The sequence below is a fragment of the Miscanthus floridulus genome, chromosome 8 (assembly GCF_019320115.1).
Source record: "Miscanthus floridulus cultivar M001 chromosome 8, ASM1932011v1, whole genome shotgun sequence".
NCBI classification, from domain to species: domain Eukaryota; kingdom Viridiplantae; phylum Streptophyta; class Magnoliopsida; order Poales; family Poaceae; genus Miscanthus; species Miscanthus floridulus.
This window is the reverse complement of record NC_089587.1, coordinates 87,990,359-88,004,967: the sequence shown is the minus strand read 5'-3', so window position 1 is coordinate 88,004,967 and position 14,609 is coordinate 87,990,359. Positions and strand designations below refer to the sequence as shown.

The 14,609-nt window shown below is 45.0% G+C and overlaps 1 pseudogene; it reads left to right on the top strand.

The window, feature by feature from the left end:
• Positions 1–1,921: 1,921 nt before the first annotated feature.
• LOC136469540 (BTB/POZ and MATH domain-containing protein 2-like) lies at positions 1,922–3,395 on the top strand (annotated as a pseudogene).
• Positions 3,396–14,609: the final 11,214 nt, after the last annotated feature.

Sequence of the window (14,609 nt, the reverse complement as noted above, 5' to 3'; positions counted from 1 at the left end):
TGCTCCAGGAGATCGTGGGGGCCATACATGAGGACGGCCATGAAGGCGTACAGCGGACACTCCACAGGCTGCGCCGCGATTTCCATTTTCCTAACATGAAGCAAGTTGTGCAGGACCGGGTGCGTACATGTGAAGTCTGTCAACGCTACAAGTCTGAGCACCAGCACCCTGCGGGCCTCCTCCTTCCTCTGCTGGTTCCCCAGGGTGTGTGGACTGATGTCGCGCTCGACTTTGTGGAGGCGCTGCCACGAATCCGCGGCAAGTCGGTAATCCTCACCGTGGTGGATAGGTTCAGCAAGTACTGCCATTTCATCCCATTGGCACACCCGTACTCTGCTGAATCCGTCGCCCAGGCCTTCTTCAACGACATCGTCAGGCTCCATGGTGTCCCTCAGTCCATGGTCTCCGACCGGGACACGGTGTTCACGTCGTCGTTCTGGCAGGAGCTGATGCGGTTGATGGGCACCAAGCTACAGATGACCTCGGCGCTTCACCCCCAGTCCGACGGGCAGTCCGAGTCGGCCAACCGCGTAATCATCATGTACCTCCGGTGCTTAGTGGGGGACAGGCCGCGCGAATGGCTTCGGTGGCTGCCATGGGCAGAGTACCTCTTCAACACGGCGTACCAGACATCTTTGCGGGACACTCCCTTCCGCATTGTCTACGGGCGTGATCCTCCCTCCATCCGCTCCTATGAACCTGGGGACACCAGGGTGCCGGCCGTCGCCAAGACAATGGAGGAGCGTGCGACGTTCCTAGCGGACATCCGCTATCGCCTGGAGCAGGCACAGGCATACCAGAAGCGCTTCTACGACCGCGCGCACCGAGAGGTCACCTATCAGGTGGGTGACTGGGCGCTGCTTCGACTCCGTCAGCGCACGGCGTCGTCTCTACCTCAAGCTGTGGGCGGCAAGCTGAAGCCGTGCTTCTTTGGCCCATACCGCGTCGTCGAACTCATCAACGAGGTTGCTGTCCGGCTGGAACTACCCCCTCGCGCCCGCATCCACAACGTGTTCCATGTGGGGCTGCTCAAGAAGTACCAAGGGACACCGCCGACCGAGCCTCCACAGCTGCCGCTACTTCACCATGGTGCCATTGATCCTGAGCCGGAGCGCGCGGTGCGGTACAGGCTGGCCCGGGGTGTGCATCAAGCACTGGTTCAGTGGAAGGGAGCTTCAGCCGCGTTGGCCACCTGGGAAGACGTCGCCACACTCCGCTCCAAGTTTCCCCAATTCCAGCTCGAGGACGAGCTGGCTCTCGATGGGGAGGGAGATGTCATGTTCAAACAAGTCTACACTAGGCGCCATAGGGCCCGAGATGTGCGCAGGGCCCAGGAACGCGCTGCTGTGCGCGCGGCCAGCACCCAGGGGGCGTCCTCCAGCAGTGGCTAGGAGGGAAAGTAGGAAATATATTAGCTATTTTGGTTAGTCCTTAATTAGTGGACTTTGTTACTCCTTTTGGTTGAGCCGGAGGCTATACATATCTTGTATCCAGACACTTGGCAATTAAGAAAGAATTACCATCTAATCTCTCTCCCTCTCTTCTATCTAAGCCGGCGGCTGGGGGTATAACCCACCGACGAGGAACGGCGGCAAGGGGGGATAACCCGGCCGGCCACCACGGACAGCGGCTACGATCTACGTAGCCGAGGTCCTCCTACCCTTGGGCTCACTGTCCTTGACAGGAAACGAGTATCATTTCTCGCCTTCCATAGATACCACAAAGTTATGAGGATCTTCTGAAGTAAGGAGTCAAAGGTAGAGTTGGAGATGAGAGCAGATAGAGTTAATTGCGCCCCATCATTTTCCTGCGGAAGGTTATCAGTTCTAATGGCAGGGTTAGAAGAAAACCAAACTGCCCTGGGAAGGTGGCAGTGGAAGAAGAGATGAACATCATTTTCAAGTGCGCCACAAGAGGCACAATGGTTGTCAATGTGAGTAGAATACCTTGCTGCTCTTTCTGCGGTGCCAAGGGCTCTTCTGATGAGTCTCCAGGTAAAGGCCTTGATGAGAGGAGACAGGTCCTTCATTTTCCATGCCCTCTGTAAAATCTGGTATGCTTGAGGATGAATGCTTCTTGATCCCTGTAGAGGAAGCTGAACCTGCAGCTGCAAACTCAGGCTCCTGTAAGCATTTTTTGTTGTGCACTGCCCACTCTTGGAAGGAATCCATCTTAGAATGTCAAGCTGGTCACTATGGATAGGTTGAACACTAGAGATGACTTGGACAGCATGGTTGTCAAAGGTGTTGAATAGAAGATCCAAGTTCCAAGATCTGGAATTCGGATTCCAGAGGTCAGCAACAGTAGCAGGCAAGGGGTTGGTAGTTACTCAATTTACTCGCCAATTATGCATGCAGTGAGCAAGCGAGGCCGCACGCCAATGCTGGAGGCCGGGCGAACTATTGCTTCTGCTTCCCACGAATTCAAGCTAAAATATGAGGACACCAAGCACCTTGCCATTGGCTATGAAGTCTTCTCCCACACCTTCTCTGCTGGCGGGTACCTGTGGAAGTTCGGCTGCTGTCCATACGGGGAACACGAGTCTGACAAAGGCGAGTACATCTCTATCTTCTTCTATCTGCTGACCAGATCCAGCTCCAGCACACGTAGTATGAAAATCATATTCGATGTCATTTTAATGGACAAGAACGGCGAGCCATGATATGACACGGCACTTGTTTCTCGCCTGCCGGTCCACGACGATGCTGCTGCTGCTTCTAGCTGGGGCTGCAGATGCGTTTCACGGGCTGTTCTGGAGGAGCGCTTCTTGACAGACGACGGATACATCACTTTGGTATGCTCCATCATGGTCATCCGTGACGGCTCCCTTCATGCGCCGGCCTCAGACATTGGAAAACATTTTGGTATGCTGCTAGATAGCACGGATGGGACCGACATCTCATTCACAATTGACAACGAGACATTCCATGCACACCAAGCAGTGCTTGCTGCCCGTTCACCCGTCTTCAAAGCTGAGCTCCTCGGTTCCATGGCCGAGTCTACTATGTCAAACATCACCCTCTATGACATTGCTCCAACAACAGAGTCATGCTTCGGTTTATGTACACGGATGCCTTGCCTAGAGACGATGAACTTCGGGACTCTCCCTTTGAGATGACGCAGCATCTACTAGCCGCGGCAGACCGATATGCATTGGACCGACTGAAGCTCATTTGTGCGCAGAGATTGTTGGATGGTGTGTCTGTCGACACTGTTGGCACTACCTTAGTCTCAGATGTACAGCTTCCTGGAGTTGAAGAGCAAGTGCATCGACTTCTTTTTAGCTGAGGAAAATTTCAAGAAGGCTGTCTTAAGTCTTAACCAAAGGTTTTGTTCAGTTGGTGCAGCGTTATCCTTCAATTGTTGATGAGCTTCGAGAGAGGGTTGGATTATAACCTAGTGTTGCGCCCATATATACATGGCTGATTATGGTGTTCAGATATATATTATTGTGGTGACTGACTGCTACGAGGCATCACAAATCATGCTTGAACTATGGAGATTTATTTAGAGATTACGCAAACTCAGTATCCTTTCTTGTTTCTCTGTTCTCTGGGTGATGTTTTGTCCTGAAGTCAGCTGGTTATATGCTTTCATGCTTTTGAGATGTTGCTTTTGCTATGCTAATCTGAAATCTGAACTACCTATGTAGTTTAAGTCCATGAGATATCTTTGTCTGATACTTTTAAGCATGTTGGAATTTGGAAGTAGTTGTGCTTTGGCGTCAAAATTCTCCACACCATTTGCAGATTTTCATATGAGCTTCTACTCTTCTAGGTTAATGGCAGTCTTGATTTGTGACGTGACAATGCTCCACTCCATAAGTACCTTGTCCTTTTCACATAACTAGAATTTGCAGACTTTCTTAGAGCGAGCAAACCATTCACATAACTAGAATTTGCGGACTTTCTTAGAGCGAGCAAACCAAAAGCGATGACATACCTACACGATGCCTTTTTTTCCTCTCTGGCAAATTATCATTAGTATTCTTCATTCAGTGAACGTGTTTGGTTTGGCTTCCCCCCCCCCCCCCCCCCCCCCCATATATATAGACCATGTGTATAATTAAAGTCAAGCGATTAGGAGTGGCCTTATCGTCATGCTCTGCTTAGATACTCTAGAGACTACCACTACTGATGAGGACATGACACCTATGGATACACCCATGAAAATTAAAGATAAGGTGAGCTCGTACCTATGTTTACATAATGATAAAACTAAGAATTTGTAACTACCTAATATTGCTATTTCAAATGTGCTTAGGAGCAATGGTGACGACGATAGAGAATGGATATGCCATGAACAAGACCGATCTCAAAGTGCAGGTCCATCAAAGTTGAACATTCGGTTCGTCGACAACACGATGCTACTTCATTGGGAAGGCCATAACTCCTTTATCCGGAGTGAGTTTGAGGTCGATGAGCACTTGATGGAAAGCTTATTTGATAAGTTTTCAAATAGATCTGGTTTGACCTCAAGATCACATTGGCATGGCCTCCAAACCATCACGACAAGTTACCACTGTTTATGCCGAAAGTTGTGTCGTCGTGGGCCTGATATTCACCCTTGGGACCCTGGACCAAGTTGGAGCACGCCCCAAGGAGATGGACAACACCTTAGAGATGCCCAAGGACGTCCTCCTCCTTGGCTACCACCTTAGAAGGCAAGCAAGGGCGTCCAAGCCAGGTTGGAGGCCCAATCCATATGAAGTTCGAGTCCATCTCGGGCTCTAGGAGCAGCCTATAGTAAAACGGACGTCTAGGTCACATACGGACTCCGATCCACAAATGGATGAAAAGCTAATTCAATAAGATAACCAATGACGTTGGTTTGAGGTCCAAATTCCATTTGAGGCAACGGGAATCATCGAAACAAGTCAGCGTCCAGAATCTGTTAGGGTGCTGCGTCACCATCTTTGGTCCGTTAGGCCATGTATCGTCATTAAGTCCATTAGGGGGCGCGTCCAGGGGGTGTGATGACCCTAACACCTTATAATCAGTAGCCGTCGTCCTCATTAGGTTTTGGGTTTTGCTTTAGATCAATCTATCTTTAAACAATCACCGTTATCGGTTTGTGAAACCCCACATTCGAGAGCTTAATCATACATCCACAATTGTCACTTCACTAGAGTTGCATTTTATCTTATTCTTGCTTGTGTTCTTCGATTTGCAGCAGGGATTAGCCTTCATGGCGAGGTCAACTGGATTGTGACACGGTTGATAACCAGAGGAGACGTGGTGCTAAGGTTGCAGGGTTCATGTCTTTGTGATCTGAAGCCGGATCGGCGTGTCGCTCTCCGACCAAATCAATAGTTATCTAGAACCTGACGGAAGATTGGGAACCCCGTCCCCATCAAGTGGTAATTAGAGCTTCATGTATACCATTAAGTTCGCATCTTAACCTTAGTCTGAGTGTTTTCGCTTTCGTCCCATAGTCCAACGCCATATTTGTTTTCTAATCTATAACCATCCGCGCCATAGCCTTTGCATGATTCAGTTTCGGAGTCCGCCGTATTGATTTTATGTCCTAGGTCAAGGTCTTGTTGCTGGTTTAAATTGTTCTTTACTAGTTTGTGTTGATCCCTCCACCTGCCGCCATCCCGTATCACCATCAGTTTGCATTTTGTGTCCACTAAAACTCAGATTCAAACTGCCTTCCATAAAACAGTCACAACTTTTGTATCCGAACTTAAAACAGGGCGAATTTTATATCTACGGAGAATGCCAGAAAATTTTAGATCTGTTTCATCCCAGCAAGTCTGGGTTCGCAAAAATTAGATTTGTGAAATTCGATCAGGAAAATTGAGTTTCTGGGCCCACAAGTTTTGGCATGCTTTTCTGAGCACAATCCTGATTTTCTATAGGCCTCTTCTTTTATCCAATTGAGCTCAAATTTTTTGTGGTTTATTCTTGTGTGCTCCTTATTGAGAAAAAATATCAAAAGAGCAAAAGCAAAAAAAAAGTTTGGACAGAAAAAAGAAAAGAAAAAATATTAAAAGAAAAGAGACGAGAAGAGAAAAGGAACACATAAGGAACACTCAATGGCTCTATTATTTGTGGTGCCTTTTGCTTTGTCCGTATTTCTTTCATACTTGCTTCACTCCCTTGTTCATCACAACTGGTGCTAGGAACACATATAGGCCAACAACTAGGACAAGTGCTCTGGACATTTATTCAACATTGCTGTCTGTTACTGACTTGTGTGCCACATATACATATTTGTTCTTTTGTGTGCCTCCCAGGCTCCACATATACTTCGGATCGGTACAGAAAAAGACCCTTGCAATCTTGGTGCTATGCCCTCACAGGTATCACGAACCAGCCGCCGGTTGCACCGTCCACTGTTTTGCTTTGGTAAGAACACTTGTAAGAATTTAGTAAGGCATGTGAGAGCGTGTTTCCACCAACACATAACCGTTGATAGGCATTTATTTTGATTTCTAACAATATCAAACAACGAGTTTCTGTTTAAGACTAAATTGCAGGAAATCATGGACCAGAAGTTTACAAGGATGGACCAAATGAAGAACAATCAACCATCACATATAGACTATAATCATCAAGGTATGAGAGGTAAATTGACCTTACCATCCTATTTTGGATCTTATGATGGAGAAGGATATTTTGATTGGGAGATGGTTGTAGAACAAGAGTTTAATTCCCACCTAGTTCCTTAGATACATAGAGTTAAACATGCCACTAGTGAATTCAAGGGTTAGCTCAATTCTAGTGGCGAGAACTAGGCAATTTGCATCAACAACCTCAATCATGGGATAGACTAAAAGAAGCAATGCGTGATCATTTTATTCCTTTTTCTTATAAACATGATTTGCGTAAGAAATTGATGCACTTAGAGCAAGGTAATATGTCTGTCCAGGAATACTATATAGAGTTTCAAAAGTGTGCAATATGTTGTGGGAAGTAGAAGACACGGAAGATAAAATCATTCGCTTTTACGGTGGTTTGAGGCATGGCATACATGATATTGTTTTTCATAAAGAGTTTTATATTGTCAACCATTTGCTCTAGCTTGCTATGCTTGCAGAAAAAGAATTGCAGGGATATCAGCAAAAGAAGAAAAGCAACATTAGAGACAACCTCACCAACCAGGTATTGGCATGGGTGGAGCGAGCATTTGCGAAGGTCGAGACCACGATAAGCAGGCAAGTGGCCGCTTCTGCTGCAGTAGCATCTTCACCACCACCACCTCCCACACCCACTTTGGAGCCTGAGGACAAGGTGATAGAGAAAGAATAGGTAAATATCTCAGGTAAGAGCTCTCTTGATATGCTGAATTTTCCCACCAATGATGCTAATAATTATATACTAGAAGCTTCTATTGATTTACCTTTGTCACATGATGAATGTTCTACTAATCTTTGTGATAAAGAAGAGTTGTGTGATAGTGGTATGATTATTCATGTGCCACAACCAGTGCATAAAAATGATTATTTTGTTTTGGAATAAAATTCCTATGTTGTCAATAAGAAATTGCTTCCCATTAACGCTGAAAAAGATGAGCTAAAATTATTGTCTTCTCTAAATACTTTGGGTTATATTGAGTTTGATACTCTGTGTGCATTTAGTAGTTTGGAAGAGAAACTTAAATGTGCTGAAGTGCCATGGTTGTCTACTTGTACATATCATTTTATTAGAAAATATAATTGTAAAGAGTATATGGTGCATCGTGTCTATATTTGTTCAAATCTGAAATCTCCTTTTGTTGTTCAACTAGAGGGCTGCAATAGCTATAACCATGTCATGTCGAGATCCCCAAGTTTTGTTATAAAGAAGCAGGTTAAATTTCAAGTGGAACAATTTTGGCTACTACCTACAACCTATCCTCCAGCTAAGCTCAAACCGATGACGGTTTGTTGTCAAGAAGGGAAGGATGATGAGGACATGACACCTATGGATACGCCCATGAAAGATAAAGACAAGGTGAGCTTGTACCTATATTTGCATAATGATAAAACTAAGAATTTATTACTATCTAATATTGCTATTTCAAATGTGCTTAGGAGTAATGGTGATGATGATAGAGAATGGATATGCCATGAAAAAGTCCGATCTCAAAGTGCAGGTCCATCAAAGTTAAACATTCGCTTCGCTGGTAGCACGACGCTACTTCATTGGGAAGGCCATAACTCCTTCATCCGGAGTGTGTTTGAGGTCGATGAGCACTTGATGGAAAGCTTATTTGATAAGCTTTGAAATGGATCTGGTTTGACCTCAAGATCACGTTGGCATGGCCTCCAAACCATCATGACAAGTTGCCGCTGTTTATGCCAAAAGTTGTGTCGTTGTGGGCCTGATATTCACCCTTGGGACCCTATACCAATTTGGAGCACGCCCCAAGGAGATGGACAACACCTTAGAGATGCCCAAGGACATCCTCCTCCTTGGCTACCACCTTAGAAGGCAAGCAAGGGCATCCAAGCCAGGTTGGAGGCCCAATCCATGTGAAGTTCGAGTCCATCTCGGGCTCCAGGAGCAGTCTATAGTAAAACAGACGCCCATGTCACATACGAACCCCGATCCACATATGGATGGAAAGCTAATTCAATAATCTAACCAAGGCGTTGGTTTGAGGTCCAATCTCCATCGGAGGCAACCGAAATCATCGAAACAAGTCAGCGTCCAGAATCTGTCAGAGTGCTGTGTCACTGTCTTTGGTCCGTTGGGCCATGTATCGTCATTGAGCCCATTAGGAGGGTGCGTCCAGGGGGTGTGACAACCCTAACACCTTATAATCAGTAGCCATCGCCCTCGTAAGGTTTTGGGTTTTGCTTTAGATCAATCTGTCTTTGAACAGTCGTCGTTATCGGTTTGTGAAACCCTACATTCGAGAGCTTAATCATACATCCACAATTGTCACTTCACTAGAGTTGTGTTTTATCTTGTTAATGCTTGTGTTCTTCGATTTGTAGCAGGATTAGCCTTCGTGGCAAGGTCAACCTGATTGTGACATGGTTGATAACCTGAGGAGACGTGGTGCTAAGGTTATAGGGTTCATGTCTTTGTGATATGAAGTCGGATCGGTGTGTCGCTCTCCAACCAAATCGATAGTTATCTAGAACCTAATGGAAGATCGGGAACCCCGTCCACATCAAGTGGTAATTAGAGCTTCAGGTATACCTTCAAGTTCACAATTTAACCTTAGTTTGAGTTTTTTCGCTTTCGTCCCATAGTCCAACGCCATATTTGTTTCTTGTCCTATAACCATCCGCGCCATAGCCTTTGCGTGATTCAGTTTCAGAGTCCGCCGTGTTGAGTTTATGTCCTAGGTCAAGGTCTTGTTGCTGGTTGAGATTGTATTCTTTACTAGTTTGTGTTGATCCGTCCACCTGTCGCCATCCCATATCACCATCAGTTTGCATCTTGTGTCCACTAAAACCCTGATTCGGACTGCCTTCCATAAAACAGTCATAACTTTTGCATCCAAACTCGAAACAGGGCGAATTTTATATCTATGGAGAATGCAAGAAATTTTTTGATCTATTTCATCCCAAAAAAGCTAGATTCGCAAAAATTAGATTTGTGAAATTCGATCAGGAAAATTGAGTTTCTGGGCCCACAAGTTTTGGCATGGTTTTCTGAGCACAATCTTGATTTTCTATAGTCCACAACTTTTATCCAATTGAGCTCAATTTTTTTGTGGTTTATTCTTGTGTGCTCCTTGCTGAGAAAAAAATATCAAAAAAGCAAAAGCAAAAAAAAAGTTTGGACAAAAAAGAAAAGAAAAAATAGTAAAAGAGAAGAGAAGAGAAGAGAAAAGGAACACATAAGGAACACTCAATAGCTCTATTGTTTGTGGTGCCTTTTGACTTGTCCATATTTCCGTTGCTACCTTTCATACTTGTTTCACTCCCTTGTTCATCACAACTGGTGCTAGGAACACGTATATCCCTGCAACTAGGACAAGTGCTCTAGACATTTATTCAACATTGCTATCTGTTACTGACTTGTGTGCCACATATACATATTTATTCTTTTGTGTGCCTCCTAAGCTCCACATATATTTTAGATTGGTACAGAAAAAGACCCTTGCAATCTTAGTGCTACGCCCACACAGGTATCATGAACATGTCTTCCATTGACTCATACTCATATGCCTCATCACATTTGGACTTTCCATACAAATCAACAAGTCTAGTCCAAATGAGATGAGCACTCTCAGGAGGTGTTTGTCCATTGAAGATTGCCTCATCTAGAACCTCTGCACTCAATATACTCAACATGACATTAATTGCTTGATCATTGAGTTGCATGCATCTCTCTTCCTCTTTTAGAATATTTTTGTAGTTGTTCCAATCAACTATGGGAAGAAAGATGCTTACATCCACAATATGCTCAACAAGAGGACTAATAGCCCAAAAAGCATTGAGTACATGAATCGACCAAGATAGAAAGTTTGAACCATCATTTTGGAGAAGCACTGGCTCTAACTCGTTAGGCGTCGACATCCTTTTCTCACTGTGAAAGTTTGAACCATCATTTTGGAGAAGCACTGGCTCTGACTCATTAGGCATTGACATCTTTTTCTCATGGCTGTGAAGCTTTTAGTGAGTCCTTGCTCTGATAGCAATTGAAAGGACCAAGGATGCCGCCTAGAGGGGGGTGAATAGGTGTTTCTAAAAATTCAACCCTTCAAAATGTGGAAACAATTAGTGTTGGAGTTTTCAATTACTTGGAAACTCCAAATCAGAGAAATAAACCACTCACGAGTTAGTCAACAGAGTAAACAAGGTATATAGAATATATCTAGGAGCTATAACCCTGCAACACAGAGATTAGAACAGAGAATAAATAAATTGGGCGCTGGGGAGGAATATCGGACGTGTCCGGTATCAATACCGGACGCGTCAGGTATACACGGGTTCTGCTCGGTCAGCCCTCGACTTGCTCTGATTGATTGCTCTTTTCAATCCATGTTGCAGACCACTACTGGTAACCTATAGACAAGCTCAAGCAATACACAAATATCACAAATATCAAAAGTAAAGGGAGATCGAGACATAATATTTGTTTTATCGAAGTTCAGACTCCGTCGAGTCCTACTCTCCGTTGAGGGGGCTGCGAGTGACCCAGCGAAGGTCAGCTCTAGAGGACCATGAAGGCCACTCTTGCTGAAGTCTTTTCCAACTCATTCTCCTCCTTCCACTAGTTGATTCCTTCCCTTGCGGCGGTGGAATCGAACCGGTACAAACTTCCTAAGGCACACCTGAAAGGATCTAAACAATGCCTAGAGGGCTATTTATACTCATAGTAGAAATCTAACCATTCAGATCTACATTGGAAGTTCTGACGCAGATCTTAGGACTTTCGACCTATAAAGAAAACACTGTTCATGCAAGGTCAAAGATCGCACGAGCTGGTCAATATTAGAACTTCCGACTTACGTTGGGACTTCCGATGGTCGAGACTCCCGACGAATGTCGAGACTTTCGATGGGCGCAGTCAGCTGGCTAGCTAAAGTCTAGGTGCTGGGACTCCCAACTTAGGTCGGGACTTCCGACAGCCATGGTCATCGCGCAGACTAAGTGACTGGGCGTTAAGACTTCCGGCGTGAGTCGTGACTTTTGACGGTCGGGACTTCCAACACCAAAAGTCACCAAAAACTATTCTACGTGCTCGTGAAGTGCTAGAGTGTCTGTCTTTTGATTTTATTTTTATGCTTGAGCACTCTATCTTCCTCAAACCAACTAAGTTTGCATCCCTCTTTTATAGTGCGGCGGATCCTAAACTCAAAACAAAATATAAAACCCTTGGAGAGCGCTTTGAGTTCGTCCGCCTTTACAACTTCAAGAATTGAGGGATACCATTTCATCTTTATCAACTCTTTAAATCTTTCATGGGACTAATAGCTGTGACATATCTCATTAAAATCACATTAGTCCCTAATTTGGATGTCATCAATACACCAAAACCCACATAGGGGGCAAATGCACTTTCAATCTCCCCCTTTTTGGTAATTGATGACAACCAACTTAGGCTTTTATAAGAATGAAAGAATTTAAAGCTTTTGAACCCCAAAATTTATGAAGAGCTCTCCCTTGATGTATGCATGAATTTGAATTTCAATTAGAATAATCTATACATGATTTGCATATATCAAGGCAAAAGCTCCCCCTAAATTTTGCAATCTATGGGGTGCAACAAGTATGTGTGAACAAATATATATCCATGAAAAGAGATGCAATATGACATGTTATATTCACACAATGAGTAAAAGAGAATGTGATGGCCAAGAATTCAAAGTAGAAACTTGAAGCAACACATGGCCATCGAAAATAACATCCACTATCGCAAGTAGAGACAAGCACAAGCTAATAAGATAGATAGATAACCATTACTTGTCCTACAATCATCCATCACAAACACATATTAGTTGTCCATCACATACCAGCCACCACACGATATAGTTCATACAAGCTAAAAGTTTTAAAGCCTCGAAACTAAGTGACCAACTAACTTTTTACATGATAGATCAAAGCCTAACACTCCCCCTTTGTCAACAAGTGCCAAAAGGGGTAGGCCACATGAAGAAAAATAACTACTTGTCCTCGTAGTCTGTGTCATCACTATCATTGCCACCATCACCGTCATCGTCATCGCCATCATCACCGTCATCTTCCTGGATGTAGTCCTCATCTTTGGGAGTGGCCGTGCTCTTACATTGATGGTGAGAAGAAGCATCGTCCTCATATGCCGCACAAGCCTCATCATAAAGAGCCAAAGGATCACGGGGAGGCACAAACGGCGGTAGAGGAGAAGACTCAATACTAGCCCGCTGCTCCAAATGATAGAGCCTCTCTTGCATGTCATGCTTACATTGAGCACTAGCACAACACTGTCCAAACATGTAGGTCATGAGAAACTTGAACTTGTTGGGCTTCTTATTAGAGGAGTCAGAAGAGAGTGGCTCAGCACTAGAAGAGCGAGAAGCAGCAAGAGGTGAAGCACCATGGTGAGAGCGAGAACCTGAAGCACCTTTGCCTTTGCCTTTGGCTGCATTAGCTTTCTTCTTCAGGTCCCTTGCAGCTGTGATAGAAGTCTTGTTGGAAATCTTGAGGAGCTTGTGCTGGGAATCTATGGGGAATAGGATGCCTGATACTTACTCAATCACATGCATAATGTAGGGGGTATATGGAAGGTGCCTCATAGGATCCTCACTAGTATCATGAAGCTTGTTCCAAATGTAGCGACTGATGGAGAATTGTTGAAAATCATCACTAAAGCGCTGAAGCACCTTCTGAGAGTTATCGCGAAGGAAAGTGGAGTCACCACACTTTGGATACAAGATCTATCATAGGATGTTGTTCATAACATAGTAGTAGGGCTTCAGATACACGGTCTATCCATTGGCTGGATATCCATCAAGGTACATGTGCTGATACACCTCCAAAGCCACATCCTCATACTCAGTAAGCTCAGGTGCAGTGCAGTTGGTGTGACCCAAACCAAGAAGGCAAGAGAAGGTAATGAAATACACCTTGTATGTGGTCCAATGGATAATGTCAATGGCACCGGTAGGGTCTTTCTCATGGTGATAGGAAGCATAAAACTGATAGATGATCTCATTGTTCCAATGCTTCCAAAACTCCATTAGGTAGGATAGCCCCATTGAGCGTATATCATGAACCATCTGCTCTAGCTCAAGCTCTGTGAACAAACCAAGAGAATAGGCATTAATGCATTTCATCTGAAGGACCGGTGGCTCCTTCTTCTTCAGAAACTTGCGATAAAGGATGGAATCATAGAAATCAAAGTGAAAGGGGTGCCAGAAACGATACTCAAGCCATAGATCCTTCTCATCCTCAGCATAGAAGTTTTTGCCTCTCATGGACTTGATGTCCTAGACTCGGTGATGGTAGTCAACTGATAGAGGAGGTGTCCAGCCACCACAAGGATTAGGAGCCATCACGGGCTCCTGCATGACTGGAAGATCTCCCATGAAAGGAACGAGCTCACTGACGAAGTCTGGGCTATGACATGGGGTGCGAATAGGCAGACATCAATGGTGCGGCCAGCATGCTCAAGAGCTTCTTCTTCATCAACAATTGGATCATCACCAACATAGGCACGAGCTTGATGAGAAGAAGCTACAGAAGATGATCCGTGACCATCATGCCGACGGACAGCACGAGAACCTCCAGCACCAGTATGGGTACACACTACCTTGGTGTGGCCAGAGGTCTAGGGGCAGCAGCGCGGTCTTGGTTGTGCTTTGATCGCTTCTCTTGGTGGCGCGAGTGACTGGCGCCGTCCATGGCTGCGAAAAACACGAAGCAAAACTAAGAACCAAGGCAAGAGAAGGGAACAAACATCTAGACATGGAGTAGCAAGAATGGATGGGAGACCTTGGGGTTAGAAGTCCCGGCCGGAGCCAGAAGTCCCGACGGTTGGGACTTCCAGCTAGGATTGGGACTCCTAATGCGTGAGGTCACAAATCCGTTCACGAGATGCCACATCGAGACATGCATCCACACAAGGAAGGTAGAGGAGGAGAAACAGAAGAAGAATAGAGGCAAATCACAAGGTACATTAACATTAGGGTTAGGGCACCATGGTAGTACCTTGAAGGCTAGGGAGGAGAGCGAAGAAGCA